The sequence below is a fragment of the Phaenicophaeus curvirostris genome, chromosome Z, assembly GCF_032191515.1.
Source record: "Phaenicophaeus curvirostris isolate KB17595 chromosome Z, BPBGC_Pcur_1.0, whole genome shotgun sequence".
NCBI classification, from domain to species: Eukaryota; Metazoa; Chordata; class Aves; order Cuculiformes; family Cuculidae; genus Phaenicophaeus; species Phaenicophaeus curvirostris.
The window spans coordinates 14,317,525-14,339,510 of record NC_091431.1 but is presented as its reverse complement, the minus strand read 5'-3'; positions in this window follow the sequence as shown (position 1 = coordinate 14,339,510).

Sequence of the window (21,986 nt, the reverse complement as noted above, 5' to 3'; positions counted from 1 at the left end):
ACACAGACAACTTGCTGAGTCTAAATTCTCACTTGGAAACTTGTGTTCTATCTGCCATTTTGTACACAGAGGTACAATGAATTCACAAAAGTTTTGCAAAACTTGCAGTACAGTTCAAGTTGGATATCCAGACCCCAGAATAACAAACGTGGAATTACCATAGTATATTGATGATACAAATTAAAGAAGTTCACCAGATAAATCAGAATATACATGTATGATTATAACACAAGGAAACGATTTTACTATTGATCAAGACACATTGGGGAGTATAAGGAAAATATCTAGGAGGTGTCGACTATCATATCTGCTTTGAAATATTGGGCAGTCATATTGTAATTACTTCAGTTTACATCAGTCTGTAGTATTAGTTATCTGTATGAGTCATCATGTTCTTGGATAAACATATTTTACTTCATGATAACTATAATAACCAGGAAATAAAGAATCTTTCCTCTTATGCAGGAGCCTATCATAAATTGACAGAAAATATATTTATAATCATGTGATGAAGCTGAGGAGAAATAGAAAGTATGTAAATCAGAAAATAAAATAGAGAAAAAAACTTACCTAAAAATGAAGTAATTTCTTTTTGTTACAGAATAAATAATATATTATTAAAGCAGTCTGCACGTCATTCAAGAAAGTGGAGATCTAAACATAGTTAAGCCCTTACTAGAAAATCCCGTGAAAAAGATTTAAAGAAACAAGGATGTAATTTTTCTGTTACATTCATTTTCTCACCTGCATAGGACCCTGCACACATACAAATAGCCACCTGCTGAAAAAACAAAAAGTATTTGAAAGATCAAACACCTAAACTGAGAAGAAACAGTTCAATTAGTATGGAAACCAGCCAGTTTAAAACAAAACACGACGAAACACTACACCTGAATTCATATATAATTTTAGAAGTTTGTAACACAGTTTAGTTTAAGTAGCCTGAGGTTAATAATGAAAGCCAACTTATGTTTACAGTGAAAACAGACTATATTTGTTAGTATGGATGTTTTTAAACATTTTAATAAATTATTTTTTTAGCCCTAGGTCTTGATATGTAGTAGCATCACAGAGCATGGGTTGACCTCATACCTAGTGGATCTGACATTAAATGAAGACTTAGCAAATGTAATAAGCACAAATAGAAGGGCAAAATTAGAAGAGATTTATCACAGATTGAGATATACCTGGAAGAAGATGTAAGAAGCAGCAAGATATCATTCTCAGAGTATGTGAGTATCATGAAAAAGACTGAAGAACAACAGCGTTTTTCAGATAGCTCTAAGACCAAAGTTTTACGTCCTTGGACTTTTTTTTTTTTCCCCAGCGTATGTATGTTTCATTTCTCTATTATTTGTATATACAAATTTGTATTACATATAGAAATTTATACACTATACACATAATTTATATAGATCTATGTATAGTTTAGGAATTAGGAATATTATCACAATGATGGAAGTGTTCAGAAGACTGGTAAATCAGCTCTGTATGAGACTTCAGATCAACAGTCCACTGGATTTATGCTCATTAATAACACAGACTGCTAGTGCCTAGCATTGTCAGGCATTCTCATTGTTTATGCAAAAACATACCCCTTAAGAAGCTTATGATTAAATTAGTTTTATGTATAAAATGACACATTTCTGCTGTAATGCGCAATGAACTGATATAGCTAAGTCATCTGAAGTCTTACAGACAGTTTAATCCAGTCAAATAAAATAATTTACAGACAAACGCAGAAACAATGATTGTATAAGAAGAGAAGAAAAGGAAATAAAGAATGAGGCAGTGACGGCAAAGAATAAATCCTCATTGTCTACTGCAAGTTCAAGCATGTGATACACTTACAAGTTTACGTGTAAAAGGAGAGATATACTGTACAGGTTTTTTGTAAATTGTTAATTATTGTGATATTTAGAAGTGTGAGACTATAGTCAGAAATACGTCATTTTAATTTCCCTTTCTGTAGTGTTATTCATGGGAGTCTACTATAGACCCAGTCAGGAAGAAGAGGCTGAGAAGTTATTCTACAGGCAACTGGGAGAAGTCTCACAATCAGTAGTCCTTGTCCTTGGGGGAGAATTCAACCTACCAGATGTTTGCTGGGAGTATATTACAGCAGAGAGGAAACAGTCTAGGAGGTTCCTGGAGTGTGAGGAAGACAACTTCCTGACATAACTTTTGAATGAGCTGACTAGAAAAAGTGCCCCACTGGACCTGTTGTTTGTGAGCAGAGAGGGCCTTATGGGAGATGTAATGACTGGAGAACACCTGGGACATGGTGATCATGAGGTGATAGAATTCTCAGTTCCAGGAGAAGTAAGGAGCAGGGCCAGCAGAACGGCCACATTGGACTTCTGTAGGGCAGAATTTGGACTGCTCAGAAGGCTGGTAGTTCCATGGGAGGCAGTCCCAAAGGGCAAATGAGCCCAAGAGGGCTGGGTGCTCTTTAAGAAGGAAATCCTGGCGGTGCAAGAGCACACCATCGCTGTATGCCAGATAATGAGCCAGTGGGGAAGAAAACCGGCTTGGCTGACAAGAGAGCTCTGAGTGGATCTCAGAAAAAAGACGTAAGTATATGAGCTTTGGAAGAAGGGACAGGCATCCTGGGTGGACTACAATGATGAAGTGAGATCATGCAGAGACAAAATCAGAAGGGCTAAAGCCCAACTAGCACTTAGATTGGCTATTCTGTCAAAGATAATAATAAATGTTCCTACAAGTATAACAACAACAAAAGGCAGGCCACTGGACCAGGGGAACAGTAGTCACAAAGGATGAGGATAAGGATGAGGTACTTAATGCCTTCTTTGTCCCAGTCTTCAGTAGTGAAGTCAGATGTTCTCTGGATACTCAGCCTCCTCAGCCAGAAGACAGGGAAGGGGAACAGAACAAAGCTCCCATGGTCCTAGAGGAAATGGTTAGAGACCTGCTTGACCAATTAGACAATCACAAGCCTGTGGGGCCAGATTGGATCCCCCCAAGCAGAAGTGCTTGCCAAAACCCTTTCCATCATCTACCCGTGGTCCTGTCTGACTGGGGAAGTTTCACCTACCTGGAGACTGGCAAATGTTACACCCATCTACAAGACAGATCAGAGGGAGGATCCAGAAAATTACAGTCATGTCAATCGAGACTCAGTGCCGGGGAAGGTCATGGAGAAGGTGATCTTGAGTACTATTATAGAGTGCACACAAGACAACCAGGTGATCAGGCCCACTCAGCATGGGTTTATGAAAGCTAGGTCCTGCCAAACTAACTGGATTGCCTTCTATGACAAGGTGACACTCTTAATGGATGAGGGAAAAGCTGTGAATGTAGTGTACCTGGACCTCAGTAAAGCCTTTGACACTGTTTCTTACAGTATTCTGCTAAAGAAACAGGCTGCCTTTGGCCTGGGGAAGCACACCCTCTGTTGGGTAAAACACTGGCTTAGGATGGCTGGGCCCAAAGAGTGATGCTAAATGGAGCTAAATCCGGTTGGAGGCTGGTCACAAGTGGTGTTCCCCAAGGCTCTGTGTTGAGTGCAGTTCTGTTTAATATCTTTCTCAATTACCTGGATGAAGGCATTAAATCTACCCTTAGTAAGTTCATGGATGATATTAAGCTAGGATGAAGTGCTGATCTGCTTGAGGGTATGGAGGCTCTCCAAAGGGATCTGTTTTTAAAAGATGGGTAGCAGAAGTGCTTACGGATATGATTTAGTAGTGGACAGTACAACTGGAGAATAAGTACATAATTCAGAAATGTTTTTTTTATTTCTAAAAGTTTCCTGTATTAGAGAATTCTAAATGGATGCACTAGCTTTAAAATAATAGTTCCCTGGCATTCTCCTACCATATGCCTATGGTCTGACTATTCAGTTTCTCATCTATCAGTCAGCAGAAAAAAAATGATCTGTGGTTCACTCAATTTACCATGATGTTGCTGAACCTGGGTCATGTAAGTTGAAATTTTCAAAGGTAGGAATATTTTAGTGTCTGAATGACTTTGTGATTTTCTTCCCTTTTTTAATCTTGTAACCTGTCATTACTTATTACATTCAGTCAATCAGAGTAGGAAGACATTTATCTAAGTCCATTATTTACTCTTTTTTTCAGGAGACCTGAAACTTAGAGGTCTCCATCGGCTACTCAGAGTTTCAGGGAACTATTTCCCCACTCCCTTCAGTTATATTTTGCAATTACTCCACGTAATGGAAGGAGGAAATGTATCACTGTCTCAAACTTAACAATGTAGTTTTCTGGCTAGAAAGCTTCCAGGAGGAGAAAGACCTGGGGGTGTTGATTGACAGCTGTCTGAACATGAGCCAGCAGTGTGCCCAGGTGGCCAGGAAAGCCAGTGGCATCTTGGCTTGTATCAGAAATGGCGTGACCAGCAGGTCCCTGTACTCAGCACTGGTGAGACTGCTCCTTGAATCCTGTGTTCAGTTCTGGGCCCCTCACCACAAGAAGGATGTTGAGGCTCTGGAGAGTGTCCAGAGAAGAGCAAGGAAGCTGGTGGGGGTGGGCAGGAGAACAAGTCTTTAGAGGAGCGGCTGAGGGAACTGGGGTTGTTTAGCTTGGAGAAGAGGAGGCTGAGGGGAGGCCTTATTGCTCTTTACAACTACCTGAAAGGAGGTTGTAGAGAGGAGGGTGCTGGCCTCTTCTCCCCAGTGGCAGGGGACACCACAAGAGGGAATGGCCTCAAGCTCCGCCAGGGGAGATTCAGGCTGGATATCATAAAAAAAGTATTCACAGAAAGGGTCATTGAGCGCTGGAACGGGCTGCCCAGGGAGGTGGTTAAATCACCATCCCTGGAGGTGTTTAAAAGATGGGTGGATGAGGTGCTGAGGGGCATGGTGTAGCGATTGATAGGAATTGTTGGACTCAATGATCCTGTGGGTATTTTCCAATCTCATGATTCTGTGATTCTGTGATTCTATGTACACAATCATGGTTAGTAACTTCTTTTTAACATACATTCTCTGCTTTAAAGTGGAGCTGTGTTTTATGTCATCACCATCATGAAAACTGAAGTGAGATTTTTCAAGAAAGAGGAGAAAGTCAAGCATGCTTCTTAGTCACAGAGAGACTGATCAATCAGGATTGCATTTCACCAGTATGGTTGCCATTCTTTTTGTTTGCCAACATGACAGGAAAAGATAGCCATGAAGTGAAAGGAAAGGGAAAACATTCCAAGTGAAAAAATTAAAAAGTTAACAAAAAGGTACAATTTAAACTCCAGATAATTTAGGACTAGTGACTATGTACACTACTTTGTCTTTCACTGCATTGTCTATATATATTTTGGATCCAATGTAATGCATTTAAAATGCTTTTAATACTAGGTTGTCTTCTATGAAGCTACTTGAAAAACAAGCAAGAAAGGAGGAAATTGTTCATCCACAATACCTTACGTAAGAATGAATAATGTACAAAAGTGCAATATAAAAGAAATGTAGATCATATCTTACATATCAGAATAACTTTTGAATAAGTATGCTGTAAGGTTAATGTTGGTAAAATAGCTAGGGAGTCAGCAAAGAATTGTAAAAAACCCACCTGAAACAAAACCAATGAGTTATGAAATATACTCTATAAACATATACAAAATCTACTTTTAAAATTACATTTAACAGAAACATTTATTAGTTTTTAACTTATAATTTATGCCTTGAAGTATATTTCTAAATCTCTACCAAGATTAATACTGAGTAAATATGCATTCTTTAGGCATATGGGACAAAATGTTGCTAGCAACGGGATTTTCTGCTACCTGAACTTTATTCTCCTGCTATCTATTAACATTGCCAGACAATCTCCTTATCAACCATAGCATTCCTTCCTCTTTAATGTAGACATCATCTAGAAGGGTCGCATGACAGCTTAATGAAAAATTTCTCTTTACATATTTAGATGAAAAATCTGATGTCTTTTTTCTTACATTGATTCTTTTTCGGTGCCTTTCTATAAGACACGATGCTATAATTTATACTAGTCCTATTTAATCAACAATAAAATCATTTACCTTATCTGTGGTCTTTCATATAATCCATAATTTATATGAGGCTCCCCTGACATCAGAGAGACTGCATTTTGAAGCTGTACAAAACATCACTGACTTCACTACTCAGAATTTGGGAACCACTTTTGGTTTTCCAGGATTTTGGGATACCAAGGATATAATTGGCAGAAAGTTCCATCCTGTGAGATTGAGAGCAGTCAGTCAAAAGTTAGCCTGAATGATTAATAACATCTTATTGTAGTTAATAACAGTTTTTTCTTCTAGATGACAACTTATCTTAATTTTAACAGATAACTTTCTTATTACGTACTGTACTCCCAAGACATCACAGCTATATTTTATACAACTGCCCTAGTGACTAGTAGAAGATAGAGGCTTTTTTGGATTATTTTTTTAAAGAGCTAGCAAGAACATTCCCATAGAATCATTTAACTTGATTCTCTTCCTTATACTGATATGCCAGATTCATTGCTCCTTAACTTGGAAATTTGTGTTCAAGCCTTTATTCTTCTTTATTTAAAGTGAGGAAAGAGTATGAGGTGGCTGGTTTGAGTGCTTTTTCTCCAACAAATGGCATGATTATTTTCTTTGTCAGTTTCCACAATGCTTAATCATATTCATTTTTATCTCCTTGATGACATAGTGTAGTTTCATGCGATGGTTAAAATACAATAGTTTTGCCCTACTTGAAGCCTTGGATACATATGCAGCTAATCTAAAAGGATACCTTTCCTCTCAAAATAGTAATTCCACAGCAATTCTCCAGCATCAGTAGTCTCATTACCTTATGTAGTTATGTATGATGCATTCAGGGAGAGCAGTAATTAGTGTCTGACTTTCTGGGGTATTTTTTCCTGGCAAACAGAGATGCCATGGGTATCACACAGATAAAACTGTGTCCCAGACTGCTACAATTTTCTATTGACTTTGACATTAAATCTCTGCTCCATTGCAAATAATCTTTTTTTCATCTCTTCTAATTGCATTTCAAAATAATATGAGGACTAATGCTTCTTTTAGGAAATAAATGAAGTGGCTATTTAGGTCCAAAGCTCATGTATTCTTTTATGTGTTTGAGCCTGTTACTACCTGGGTCCATCTCTCTTTAAATGAAACAGCTACACTGAGCTTAACCTATTCAGATATTGAGTAGGTTGTTGCCCTGGCAACACAATAAAGTTCAGGAAAACACTTCCGTTCTACCTCTATTTTCTTCCACCTCTTTTCATGGTCACTGAAACTATATGATTTTAAGATGTAACTAACTTTGCTGTAGTGGAAATTAGGTGTATTGAACTGACGTTCTTTAGCAACATGAGATGTCTTACCACCTGTTCAAATAAAATACAGCTTGTGTAAAGAAGATATCCAGCAAAATTTATGATTGGGTCTCAGGGATGCAAATGAAATTGCAGTTCTGTACCTCTTCTCTTCAGGGAAAAGTGTCTTTTTCTGACAAACACACAGAAAATTTTACATCATTACCCACAACACGACCTGAAAAATAACATTCCTAGAATAGAAGCTGGTCATCTAAACTAAAAACCTCTTATTAGTCTAACATAAATGAGATGCTTTATGAAGTCAAGCACATTTGAAGTCAATCTCTTAATCAATTTATAGCATCACATTCACCTGATTTTTGACTCTTGTATTGTATTCTAATTTAAATATGATAATTTACAATATACTATTCTAATGAAAAGACTAAATGTTTATGCTCCTTCAGGAGAACCATTTCACAGTACATTAACAGTGTTTATACTGGAATCAACTAGAGTACTGCATCTGGCAGGCCATGGATATGTCCAAATTGATGTATACATAGTTTAAGATGTAACAAATTCATGACTTTTTCAGCCTGTCAGGCTCTGAAATCACATTGGCCAATGAACCCTGATTGAATTTCCTTTCTTATAGGCAACAGAAAAGATTTCTCACCTGATAGGCAATTTCTTTTCTGGAGTATTTTGCCTGTGATTTGTAGAGGAATTATCACAACATTGCAAACTGCCTGCACTGTGAGAAAAAATGGATACTAAATCCATTGGAAGAAAAGGATTATGTATTCAACAATGCTCTACTAATGGAATACTCTCAAGGATTACTTTTTTAAGACACCCAGTTAACTAGCTAAATTAACTAGCAAAGGAAAACTCTCACCTTGGTGTTTGTCTGTTGTTGTAAACCTGAAACTTGAAAAGTGATTTATCTAAGGGAAAATATTAGAAAATTTGAAGATAAAATACACTGAAAAAAAGAAGTGCACATTCATGAATTATTCTAATAATGGAAAACTGACTTTTTTTGAGAGTATTTCACTCAGCAGACTGTTTCATCCTGGAGTTTAGTTTAAATTCATTACATTAAAATTAATTCAAATGTAAAGAAAACAGTTTTAAACATGTTCAAAAAGAGCTGTTATTTCTTTCAATATAAGGAGATCCTGCATCTGAGTATTATGTTCTAATTCCAGGTTATAGGCTTGATTCACATCTAGGCTGTATAAGTCAATAATTTTTAAAATTTCTTAATGTAGAAGACACAAAGATTGACAGAGATAGTAATCCTGCTTTGATGAATGCTTTAATATTACTATGTGCAAGAAGAGGGGCATTTAAACAGGGAACATTGGTACAAACATGTTGCAGAATAAGCTTTGTCTTGGATATTTCCTTAAAAACATAAAAGACCAATTCAAAGACTAATTCTAAACTAAGGAATAGAGAATAAATTTGGTGGAAAGAATAAGCCACTCCTTTCTGTCCCAAATGTTTGGGATTTACTCTTAGAAAGACTACTTCTCAACCACCCAAAGCAAATTGAGAGTGCAAAATAGAAGAAGAATATAATTCATTTTGTAAAATGTAAGTATATCAGTTGGAAACAAGAAAGCAAGACAGACATCCATACATCTTAACTGACAACAGAGAAGCAATAATATGAAATGATTCTGGAAATTCAAATGACTTCTCAGACACTTAAAAGCATTTTCAACTCAAAAGATAATATTTTTTTTTGCAAAACAGTAGTGACATTTCCTGTGAATTTATGTGGAATTAATAAGAGAAAATGGTTTATAGAATGACAAGACATGGGAGATATCTTATTAAGTGAAATTATGGTGTTAACACAAGAATAAATTGATTTAACTGGGAGGTTGGTTCAGGAATTAGAGACACTTCTGTAAGGGTAACATAAGCGAAGTCCCGAAGTGACTAATTTGGAGTTGTTGGGGGCTAAAAAGCAGTTACTTCTATTTTTTCTTTCTGAAAAAGTTTGCATTGTAAGTGTTCCTACAACATAATTACGACTCTGTTTCCCCATTTTCCCAAAACCAACAAGAAAATTACAGAAAACAGTGTGATTTTAACAATATCCTGCTAACATTTTTTTTTGCTGGACAATTCTGCTTCAGCTTGTATGATGTTTTACAGAATTTTGTGCATATTTGAGTGCTTATTTGAATTTTTCTTTTGTAATAAGTTGTCATTTCCATTTTCATAGGTAGGGTTATGATTTAAGTATTTGTGGAGGGAGTTTCATACATTCAGGGAGCTTATGATGAGAAACAAATGGAAAGACTTCTAAGATGGTAAAAGTCCACTATTCCTTTCACCTTTATGGAAACTTTTCTCACCTAACACTTTATCACATCATTCGCTGGTAATTAGTTTATACATTTGTGAAGCTAAGTGCTCCCATTAAGTTCAGATATTAAGTTTCCATATTTTCCATTAACATATTAATTCAAGTGAAATGTATTCAACCTCTTAAAGGACTGATGTCATGATTGTGAGACATGCTGATGTATGCAAAAAAAGAATAATCCTAAAAAATAGAATCTAAGCACTTTTAAATATTATTTTGATTTTTAATATTTGAGCTACTCTGTGTCCTTGTGCAGCATATTTCCATTTGATATGGTCCTGAAAAGAAAACTGGGCAGAGGTGGTAAATTATTTCATGGAGTATTTGACAAAATTAAACTACTTTATCAAAATTAAAGAAAGGAAATAAACACAAAAGTCTTTACATAAAGAAATAAGCCAAAGGAAATGGCTGTCTAAGTTACTACATGGATATTAAAACTCCAAATAAAATTAATTGCTACAACAGACCTTGAAGAAACAGCTCTAAGAAAACAAGTGATGCCATATAGAGATGGGCCCGGAGAAAGCTGAAAATTAAATAAGAAATAAAATTAAGATTTTTCTTCAAAATGAGAAGAAGTATTAAAATGTTAATAAGCAGGAACGGGAAACACTGAGGGAAAAACGAATGCAGCATTTGTGATGGTAGTTATAAGACGAATGTAGTTAGAATGATGTAAAGAACAGGACAGAGATGATGTGATGAGAATTTACAAAGCCAAAAATAAATTGAATATGTGATCTTTGTACAAGCTAACATGTTGCCACAAGAACCTTGAGGAGCACTGTCGAAGCAGCTCTCTTACATATTGGCAAAAGCAAAAAAGAAATCAAATCAATCACATTCTTTTGATTCCACAATGTAAAGGGATAAGAGACAGTCGATGTTCAGATAGATTGTTAACTATCATCACACAACAGTTCCCTCTGAGATATTGTTAAGTGAGAAAGGATTGACAGTCCTTCAATGCTTATATGCTCTTATAAACCCTATCAGAATGCATTGGTGTCAAAATAAAGACGTGAACAAAATATGAATAAAGGTGAGGAAAGGAATGAAATAAAGCCCACCAGGACAAACAAAATAGCTTACATTTTCCCCTAAGTACCTGTAAACACAAATATACAAAACTCAAACATACAAAACTCAAACCTTATTTCAGAATCCTCTTTCCAGTCTTTTACCAGAGGATCTTAGTCAAACATGCTTCAGGAAAATCTATGTCACTGGCTTTTTGAGTGTATCGCATTGACACGAAGCAGAAACAAACAAAAATCATGGACTGAATAGTGAACACAAGCAGGAGAAGGAAGAACAACTAAGTCATGTACATGAATACATAAATTTTACAACTGATTGACATTTACACTGAGATTATTTGAAACTGTGCTACCATAATTACACATATATTAAAGCCCTTTCACACTTCCACAGAGGCTATAAATCTCTTGTGCTTTTATGATATCTGAGAGACCATGATCTGGGGTCTACAATGATGCAAATTAGACAGGTGCTTGTCAAAATAGCAAAGTTTGGCTTTGTGAAATAAGGAGTTCAGATTAATATCTTGCCTAAAGCAAGAAATTTATCTTTGTGGAATTTGAAGCATAGTAGCACACTGTCAACACAAATTCTGCTTGTGAGAACAGTCTTTCAGTGACTTATATTATATTCATAATTTTGTGATCCAGATGACCATAATGGAAAATGACGAGATTAGGTCAACTCATTAGAAAGTCCTATATCTCCTGATAAATCTGTCCTGTGGTACAAATTCCAGCATTCTGCTCATAACTTCTGGATCCAGAATTTAGCCTTTATGTTATTACAATATTAAGAATGATGCACTTACTTACAGATACAATTTCAGGGCATTGGCAGATGTCTTAAAGATAAGGTGAACATGATGGCTGTGAAGCTCTGAGCTTGAAACATGCCTTATGGTACAGGAAACTGGATGATACCACCAAAGCAGACAACGGTGCTCATTCAGCCAGCCATCTTGAGAATAAAATACCATTCAGATATGTAATTAGATTTTATTTTTTATAGACTGCAGTGAATCTCTAATCCCTGTGCCTACGCATGCAAGGCCACATACATGTACAGTTATATATATACATATACAATGAATGAAAAACAACAAATAACGAGGGGATGCATATACACACGTGCATGTGCACATACATACACAAGGATAAATTTATGATTTACTAATATTCCCCTTAAAATAATTAATGTGTTTGAATAAAAAACATGCAGTATATATTATCTTACTATTTGATTTCAGGCTGTATGATGATACTAGATCTTGGTCACTAAGGCTTGGCTTCTCAAGGGTGTCCAGGGTGTCTCTTTCAAAATCTGACTCATGTTTTCTCAACTACCATCATGGTGAAGCGCATGAAGATTACCACCAAAAATTTGCATTTCTTGAACAACATTAATTAAAATTAATGTCACTTTCAAGAAACTGAAATATATAAATCACAGAAAAATCATATTAACTGAAAATAATATGCGAATTAAAACCCATAATTGCAGCAAACCTCCATTATTCACACTCAGTGGTTTGGTTTTAAAATCTTCTTCTACTCTAATTATTTCCAGTATAAAATGTAATTTCAGAAGCTGTTATTTAAGTGCAATATGCCAAGTGTTCTGATTATAATTCTTAATCTTCTATTTCTGCCTCTTCTCACATTCAAGTAAAAAAAAATTATAAAAGAAAGACTGAAATAACTTACTGGGAAATATTTAAATGAAGGATTTTTTCCCAAGTTCTGTTTGCACAGTTGTGAGCAGGATTCTGGTGTTTAAACACAGGAATGAAGTGTTAGTTTAGGTAATGTAGTGCAACCCTGATATTGCATGAATTATCTGCTACTCCTGCAAAAAAACTTTTACATTTGGAACATCTACACAAATCCAAACTCTTATGTCAGGAAGTTGGGTTGTGTTCTTTTCAAAACTCAACTAAGGAAGTTCAAGGTTTAATTTTTAAAATCCAGGTAATGGTTTGTAGTAAGAGTGCCTATTGTTTATCCATGACAGAGTGTTTGCTTAAATCAATGTCTGTTGTTGTAGAAACTCTGATTCCTGAGTTTTGTCTCTATTTTCCCATCAGGAGCTGCCTTTGTAAATAAACATTTTAAAAATGCTAATTTTTAAATTGGTAAAACTATGACTTTTTTAATTGATAACACTAAGTTTTTACCCTAATATTCAATCACTGCACATGCTTTGGTTTTCAGTGTTCATAGCTACACTGAAGCAGATCCTGTCCAAGTAGCAGAAAGTGCCCAGTGAATTGTCCTCTATATAGTCTTTGTATGTGGGCAAAACACACTGTTCAGTGCAGTGGCCAAATTTAATGACTGAAAAGAGAGGTTGTCCATCAAATAAAATGTGTAAGATTTCTGTAACATCAACCTTTATTCCTCCTGACCAGGTCAACAAGACCTGGAAAAGTCTATAGGAAAAGTGTATAGGCCATTTTATAATAGGGGACAGAAAAACTCAAGCTGCCCTCCCTGTTCTTCATGAGAAATCTTCGTTGTGTCCATTATCACCTGCAGATAATCATATATGCATATTTGCAATCTCTGTAACTATGTTTGCCTGTATCTACATGATTCATATACATTTTCTGTATTGTCTTGTTATCCTCAAATTTTAGTATAAAGAGCATAATTCTAGAACTTAGATATTTCTCTGTAAATCTGTTCTAAAATGGAAGACATTTCTAAATGGAAGAACATTGTTGATTGCTAGTTGCAATGCAGCTTGTGAAGCCTAACAGCATTTGGAGTTTTACAGTCCTGAGAGAATGTATACATAATGTACTACAAATTACCTGTGCAGAACCCTTGAGATACAAAATTAGCAAGCAAGGCATGGGGAGTAGTGTGTTTTTCTAACTCAAATCTCTCCAGAGAGATATTTCATTATGTCAATTCAAGCAAAGTGAAGTCTAAGTTCTGAACCACGCAGTTGCTACTGTCAATTATTCTCAAATCCACTGCAATACACAAGGAAATGCCTGACAGCCTTGTAGGGACACCACTGAAACAGCTTTGTTCTCTGGAGTCAGATTATCTTATTTAGTTGAGCCATTCAGGTTCCTTAAAACAGGTAAAATATTCAGCATGCTGTTTCTACACTCCTTATTTGTTGCAGCTGTGATGTGTCCTCCCATTGTCTTTCAGAAGGTTGCTTAAAATATCATTAAATTTACCACATTACCTAACAAGAAAATAGCAAGAAATAAATGCATTTACAAGGTTTTAGACCATTGGCTCAATGGTGGTTTTGAATCTAGAGAAAATTACCAAAAAACTAGGTTGTTGTTAAAAATACTATAGTACCTTAATTAATAAGACTACACAAAATTACTAAAAAAAATGTACATGTCCTTTTATGCTTCTTTTATTCCTGTACAACACAGGACTTCAACTGGTGCTCTGAGCAGAGATGAACCTTGGCTTCTGCAGTAATGTATGTAGCTTCTAACCGACAGAATGTCTTTGTAATCCATTCTAAGCAGCATTCACATATCGTCTTAAAAACTTTTTTCAAATGACAAAAAAAGGAGAAATGAGGAGATAATTCAGCCTGATGTGTATTGTAGACATCCATAGCTGACTTTTTTTTTTTCCTCCATTTACTAGACTTCCTTTTGGTGTACAATAGAACTTTTTACTCATGTTTATTCTTTTTGTTTAATAAATTAAGATCTTGCCTTCCATGTGTGTGTGTATGTTACAGGCTACACACTGTGGAAAAGAGGACTATTTCCTCAAGTGTTTCTTTGGCCTGATTGCTGAGTGGAGGCATTTGCCTGTAGCATGGTTATGACAGTTATGGGAATGGTGGAAATAAATGCAGAGCTTTTTCAGCATTTGATCTAGCTAGCCAGGTGAACTTGTTATTAACTGAAAACGCACAGATATTTTTTTAGTTTAAAAACATGCACTAAAAATAGGTATCAGAACATCAGAAATTTAAGGTCTTTTTCGAGGACATTACTCCTTATCCTGGGATTTGCTTTTCCCACTGAAGAAAGGGCTTCAGATTGTTGTTCAGATTGTTTATTGTTTCTGCTTCTTTAGATCTGAAATGTATGGAGTTATACAGTGTTGCCTAGAGGTTTAGTAGTTTTTACACCGTCCTTACACAGTGTCATATTCTTCTAGGCCTATTGCATGAGTTGAACTATCATAGTCAATCTTTCAGGCATCTCTTATTTTAATGATTTTGGCAAATTTCTTTAAACCTATTTGCCTTTCTTTCAGATAAGCAAGGGTTTTGGTCCTTATATTGTTTTACGCAGTGTCCCAATAGCTGCATCTTCAATATATGCTATTTTTAATTTTAATTTCACTTTTATATAATCTTCATGTAAATTTTTTTGTATTATAATACGTATTCACAAATAATCCATTTTCTACCAAAATTTTCTTTATAATCATGATCTGTAGCTATCCATTTATCTTTCCCATTTTTTGATTAATAATAGTTTTTAGTTGAAAGAATTCATAAGCATATCTGCAGATCAATTTTTCCCTTGTCTGAACAGCTCACTCTCATACCCAAGAGTAAATGTCAGAATACACAGAAAATTCTAAAGCAGGTAACATCTCAAAAAACTGGAGGTCTGTTTATGCCACGTAGTTTAGTATGTCAGGTAGAAAAAGTCATGTCTTCATGGGTTAGAGACAGACAAGTGACACAGACATACAGTGAAGACAGCTTACGGCATCAAGACTTCTATTCATCTCTTTTTCTGCAAGTCACTGCATCATAAGGATATTGCAGGGATACAGAGTGTAAGATTATTGTACTGTATAGAACATCTGTAGATAAGTCAGCATTTGGGGTGGAGTGACAAAATTTTAATTTTGCCTGAAATACATTTTCATTTATCAGGGTTTATTACTAAAAGAGGATGAAGACAGAGAAATATACAAATTGATTTTTTTGCATTGTATTTCTCCTGAGATACACTTTTGTACAATACATATGGCTTGCTCTTTAAGAGGTCATAAAAAACTCATGTTCTGTTAACAGAAAATAAGCTCAGTGACTGCAAGTATCCCTAGGCCTTTGCAGATGCTATTCTTTAAGGCAGACTAGAAAAATGAAGCTTTTACACTTTATGCATAATATACCATTAGAAAACCTTCCGGAATACTTTCCCCTTTCTTCTCCTTTCCTCCACACTCTATAGGTGGTTTTTTTTCCCTTGTATTACCTGTGTGTTAAATTACACACTCATGTACAATGAATACTGGCACAGTTTTAGTCATCCCTTTCCTCTATTTTCTCACCTGTTGTGTGATCATAGCAGATTGCTATATGACTGGTTACAGTTGTTACTCATCAGACAAAACGAAATTATATTTGCAATACTGATATATGCTCAGTGATCTACATTCACTTCTGGTACCCTGAAAATATTTGGAAAGCAAATTATAGATATACATAGATTTTTCTGGGTTTGTTTTCTTGCTTGTTTGTTTTTCCAATCTGTACAAAATGGAGTGGCTAAAATCTTCTTCAGTCATGATTCTCAGTACATGTCTCCCTGTGTTCATCCTGATCTGATAGCTTTTTGGTTGTTTTAATCCCAGTTCCTGAGGAGATTTTAAAATTCTCATAAATTTGTGCTGATTAATTAAATTAGTTATTACTCCACCTCCCACCACATATTAGCTCCTTTTCATCATGTTTTCCTGTTGTTCTTGAAATTCTGTTTATATCCCTAAGCCAAAAAATTTTCATCTTCCTTTCACCTGAATTCTTGCAAATGCATTTTTCAGTGTATAAAATTGCTACCACCGGTCAATAATACCACTGCCTCCCAGCTAGAAGATTTATAAAAGCTGTTGGAGAGACAGAAACATCCTCTGGGTCAGTTGCAGCAGTATACTTCTATTTAAGCTGCCTAGGTTTTAGGGGCTGTGTACTTTTTATTTTTATTTTCTGGTTTTTGGATTTTTTTCTTTGTTTGTTTGTTTGGGTTTTTTTCTTTAAAGATTTCTTACGGCTGCTAAGCCACATTCTCAGCTAAAGTACACCAGATTGTTTTCATTTAGCTCAGAGAACTCTGTTGATTTACTCAGTATCTGGTCTAATTTCTGTCTTCAGCAGACTGAATATTCTTGCAGCACGAACCTATATCTTACTCTAGATAGGATTTTATACATGCCTAAAATTAACTTGAAGATTGCTTTTGGCCAATGCCTTATTCTAAGCAGTTGTGCTATATAATTTTCTACACTTAACATCTAAAAGAGGAACATCATTGCAGGCCTTTGATAATTCTGGTTCTCAGAGCTACACAAATAATGTCAACTTTTGGTGTAGAGGGGTGGAATAAGTGAGGGATAACTAACATTAGTTACTGAATTATATAGCTTTATTGAATCACATTATCACTAAGTATCAAAATGAACATTTGACCATTGAACTTATAGAAAATACTCATCCATGTTGAAATAGGTTTCCAGTCTGATTTTGGAGAAAAAAATACTGTTTCTTTTTCAACAGTCTGGGAAACAAAGGAAGCAGTTCCTCAAGTAGATCTCGAAGGTACTTCAAATTCAGTTTCAAAGCACAGAATTTTCCCCAAATGCTAAATAATTAGGGTTATGGTCAACAAGTTCTGCTGTAAAAAGGGAACAGAGGATTAGTGAAGGTGAAGAGGAAACACATTTGTAGGAGGTTACCATGACTGCATGGTAACCAGATGTATATTGTTTTGTCTGAGGTGAGGTTTTCTGAACAGCGTTTTATTAAAAACTGGCAGTGTCAGATCTCTATGCAGCTACTGCAAAGCATTTGTTTTCTTTTTGCTTGTTAAATAAAATCTTATATTCACATGTCACAGGAAGTCTTTCCTGAAGTCTTCTTGGACTTCAATAAAGCCTTTGACACAGTTTCTCACAGTATTCTGCTTAGGAAATTGGCTACCACTGGCCTGGACAGGTGAACACTCCCCTGTGTAGAAAACTGGTTGGATGGCCGGGCCTAGAGAGTGGTGGGAAATGCAGTTAACTCCAGCTGGAGGTCAGTTTCAAGTGGTGTCCACCAGGGCTCAGTGCTGGGTCCAGCCCTGTTCAGCGTCCTTATCAATGACCTGGATGAAGGCATCGAGTGCACCCTTAGCAAGTTTGCAGATGACACCAACCTGGGTGGAAGTGTCAATCTGCTGGAGGGTAGGGAGGCTCTGCAAAGGGATCTGAACAGGCTGGACCGCTGGGCTGAGATCAATGGCATGAGGTTTAACAAGGCCAAATGCTGGGTCCTGCACTTGGGGCACAACAACCCTGTGCCGCTACAGACTAGAAGTCTAGGTGTAAAGCTGCCAGGAGGAGAGGGACCTGGGGGTGTTTGTTGACAGCGACTGAACATGAGCCAGCAGTGTGCCCAGGTGGCCAAGAAGGCCAATGGCATCTTGGCTTGTATCAGAAACGGCGTGACCAGCAGGTCCGGAGAGGTTATTCTTCCTCTGTACTCGGCATTGGTGAGACAGCTCCTTGAATCCTGTGTTCAGTTCTGGGCCCCCCACCGCAAGAAGGATGTTGAGGCTCTGGAGAGTGTCCAGAGAAGAGCAAGGAAGCTGGTGAAGGGGCTGGAGAACAGGCCTTATGAGGAATGGCTGAGGGAACTGGGGTTGTTTAGCTTGGAGAAGAGGAGGCTGAGGGGAGGCCTTATTGCTCTCTACAACTACCTGAAGGGAGGTTGTAGAGAGGAGGGTGCTGGGCTCTTCTCCCAAGTGGCAGGGGACAGGACAAGGAGTCATGGCCACAAGCTCCATCAGGGGAAGTATAGATTGGATATCAGGAAAAAAAGTCACAGAAAGGGTCTTTGGGCATTAGAACAAGCTGCCCAGGGAGATGGATGAGTAACCATCCCTGGAGGTGTTCAAAAGATGGGTAGACGAGGTGTTCAGGGACATGGTTTAGAGGCAATTAGGAATGGTTGGACTCTATGATCCAAGAGGTCTTTTCCAATCTGATGATTCTATGGTTCTATTACATATTTATCATTTCTTTAAATCTATATCAAAAAGTGCAGAAGGCCAAAAGGCTGAAGTTTCGAGGCAGAGGCCCCATAATGAAGTAGGAAAGAAAAAACTCAAACTTGAAAAGCATATTGCTTTTTTAAAACTAATAAATGTCTTCTTTCTGGGTTAAAGTATAGTAATTTTTACTCAGTATTTTTACCAGTAGAACATGACATTTTCAAAAAGCACTAAAATATCAGCAATTTTTGCTTTATGGGTCTTTTTTGGACAGAAAGAGAAAATCCCATTGAGGATTTTTTCTACCAGTCTTCTGTTAGACCATTAACAGAGATCTCTGCTGTGTATGAAAACACTACTCTGTAAACCGATGGTGGTAATATATAGTCATTTTAGAAAAAAAAATTTTTGTATTATTTCACAGAACGTAAGTTTCTGATTTTTTTTCCCCTGTTGATAGTATTGCATTGACATTGAAGTGAAACCACAATGCAGAATACAGGCGTCTGACTTTCCTACTACCTGTAAGAAGACATCTAGTTCATAACTTTTAGCATAGAGTTTTTCATGTAGTTTCAGGATTGTAATCAAGCATGACAAAGCTCACACTTGAAGATCAAAAGCACACTGTTAATTTCTGGTTGTATATCAAAAAAGAAATGAATTGAAATGAAAATAAGGTACGTGCATTTAAATCAAGACCTCCCTAAAAAGAAATGTCCAGCTTGGAGCAATTAAGATATTATTCACAGGGCTGTTTCTACCCTAATCATTGAGTTAATGTGTAGTGAAGCCTGGATACTAAGAAACCAGACTCAACATCAGCAACTTACACCCTATGAAATGGAGATTAGAGCAAGCCCCCGTTCTCCATTACAGCATATGATATGGCTTCCCATACAATGGCCCAGTGCGCATTGATGGTCTAAACAGTCTCTTTCCAATGGTCTGATGCTGTTCTTGTGAAAATATTCTTGAAGCATTTCTACAGAGACCCCAAGGTAAACTGACTCTGAAATATAAGATTTCTAAGGTTTTACCATGTGCATTCAACTTCAGTTTCCTAAATAGATATCTCTCATATGGAGATGTAAAGCTACAGTGAGCTGCTGTTGAATTTTTTTCTGATTGTTTTTTGTGTGATGCTTACCTCTTCAGGGAGCCACATTGTTTAGATGACCAGCTGAGATACAAGAAAAGGAAGATAAAAAACACGTCCAGACCTTTCAGTGCAAAGCACTGTGTATTTGTATTAGCTTCTTTCCACTGCTAATAACAATGCACTGAGATCCAGCATGTGGAAAACTCACCATGAAACTTAACATGGTCATAACAGACAAAGTCTATGAAGTTAATGATTCACTATAAATTACTGATTTGGTTGTATTTTCAGAAACAGTTAAACAGTTCTTACTTTATCCTACAAAGGACTGTTACAGGTTTGCCATGATGAATAGTTTACAGCTCATTTTGTGGCTCTATATCAAGCTTTAAAGAAATTCTTGCCTAAGCAAAGAGTTCACAATACAAACAAGAGTTTCAGAAACAGACGCTGAGAAAACACAACACGTGTTTTTTTCCTGTTGCTCTGCAGTCTAATATTTTTCCAGGAATATAGGTTCCTTAAAGTAGCAACAAGTATAATTGGCACAGCCAAGGGAAGGAAGAAAACACCATAAAATTCAAAATGAAGAAGAGAAAGGAGGAGGAGGTCGAGAAGGAAGAAAATATTGTCTTCAATTCAGTTTGTTACTCTAAGATCCAGAAAATTTGGACTATTTCTAGATTTTTCAGAAGTACTGAATTATTGACCCTACACTTTGCTTTCACCCTACAAACAATTGTCCAAAAAATTGGACATATCTGACCTTTTAAATTCTGTCAAGTCAGTTAGTATCTCAGACTCTTTCCCAGATTCATAGATTTGGGAAAATGTAGTCATTTCTGTAGTTTATAGTCATGATGTTTACAGACTTATTACTAAGGATGATTTGTTTGCAATGCTTTCATGGAAGTCCATAGAGTAATTCAACTCATTGTTCAGAAGAAAAAAACCTATAAAAATCTAGGAAGTATTTTTCTGTCCCTGAAGCGATGAAGTTTCAGGGTAAAACGATGATTTTTTTGGGTTAGATAAGTTGATATATGTCATTTTATTACGTATTTGCTATGCATCTATCAAACTGAAATCCCTAAAAATCTGCTTTGCAAGTATTAATGAGCACTTGTGCTGTGATCTGAACGTGTTGCCCCTTAGAATAGAAATGTATACATTCTTTTTAGGATACATTCAGAGTTTAGGAGGGATGAGAAAGTAGCCATTTAAAAAAGTTATAGTTCTGTGTCGTTGCCTTAGTGCTTTTACACAGCAGACAAAGTAAATTGAACTTTCATTCAGCAGTCCTACCAGCAAAATGACTCCTCATATTTTACTATAGTTACCAGTGGAAGTATTGGCTAACCTATTCTTTATTAAAATGTTCATTTTCCTTGTACTGCAATGCCCCTGGCCTTGGCATATTTCTTGTGAGCTGCTGCTGGAAAATTCTCTGTGCTTGGCAGAAGTAAAGAATTTATGATATGCCTCTGAGCAGCACTCAGGCAAACAGCAAAGCTGTTATCCTTAGTACACTTTTGCAAGGCTATCTGTTAAAATGTGCATCTGATCTGAAATTTGTGTTTGTGTTTCAGTATTATTTTGATGCTGCCTTGCCAAACAAAAAAGCAGCAACAGAAGTCCTCTGCCCAGCATGATATTTTTCAGGAGCTGAATAATCTCATGAAACACAGAGCAAATGTTTCTTAACTGGAAAGAATTTTCCAGTAAGTAGAAAAGCCAGAATAAATTACCCTTGGCCTTGTTAAGCCAGGCTGTGATGTGTAGCACACACCTGGACTTCCATTATTATGTTGACTTTGGATAAGATCAAGACCTAGGTCTCAGAAGTTGTGACAGCCTTGGTTCTGGCAAAAATTTATACAACTAAAGTCGCTGTCACAGGCACACAGTGAAAGTAAATTCTGACAGAGTGTCTGCTAAATAATTCTGCACATAAGTCTGCAAAGGTGACTTCCTTGGGAACAGCATTTCTGCAAATGCATTTTTCAATGACAAAATTTTCACCTTGGAAACAATTCAATGGTTTCTTATTCATTTTATCACTGGGGGGGAGGGTAAGTGTAAGGGGAGATTTTAAAGGGGGAGCAACATAAAAATGATGTGTCCATGCCACACCGAAAAAGACTGGACAATTCCATTCCATATCATCATTTATTAGAGCTAAAAAAGCAGTAT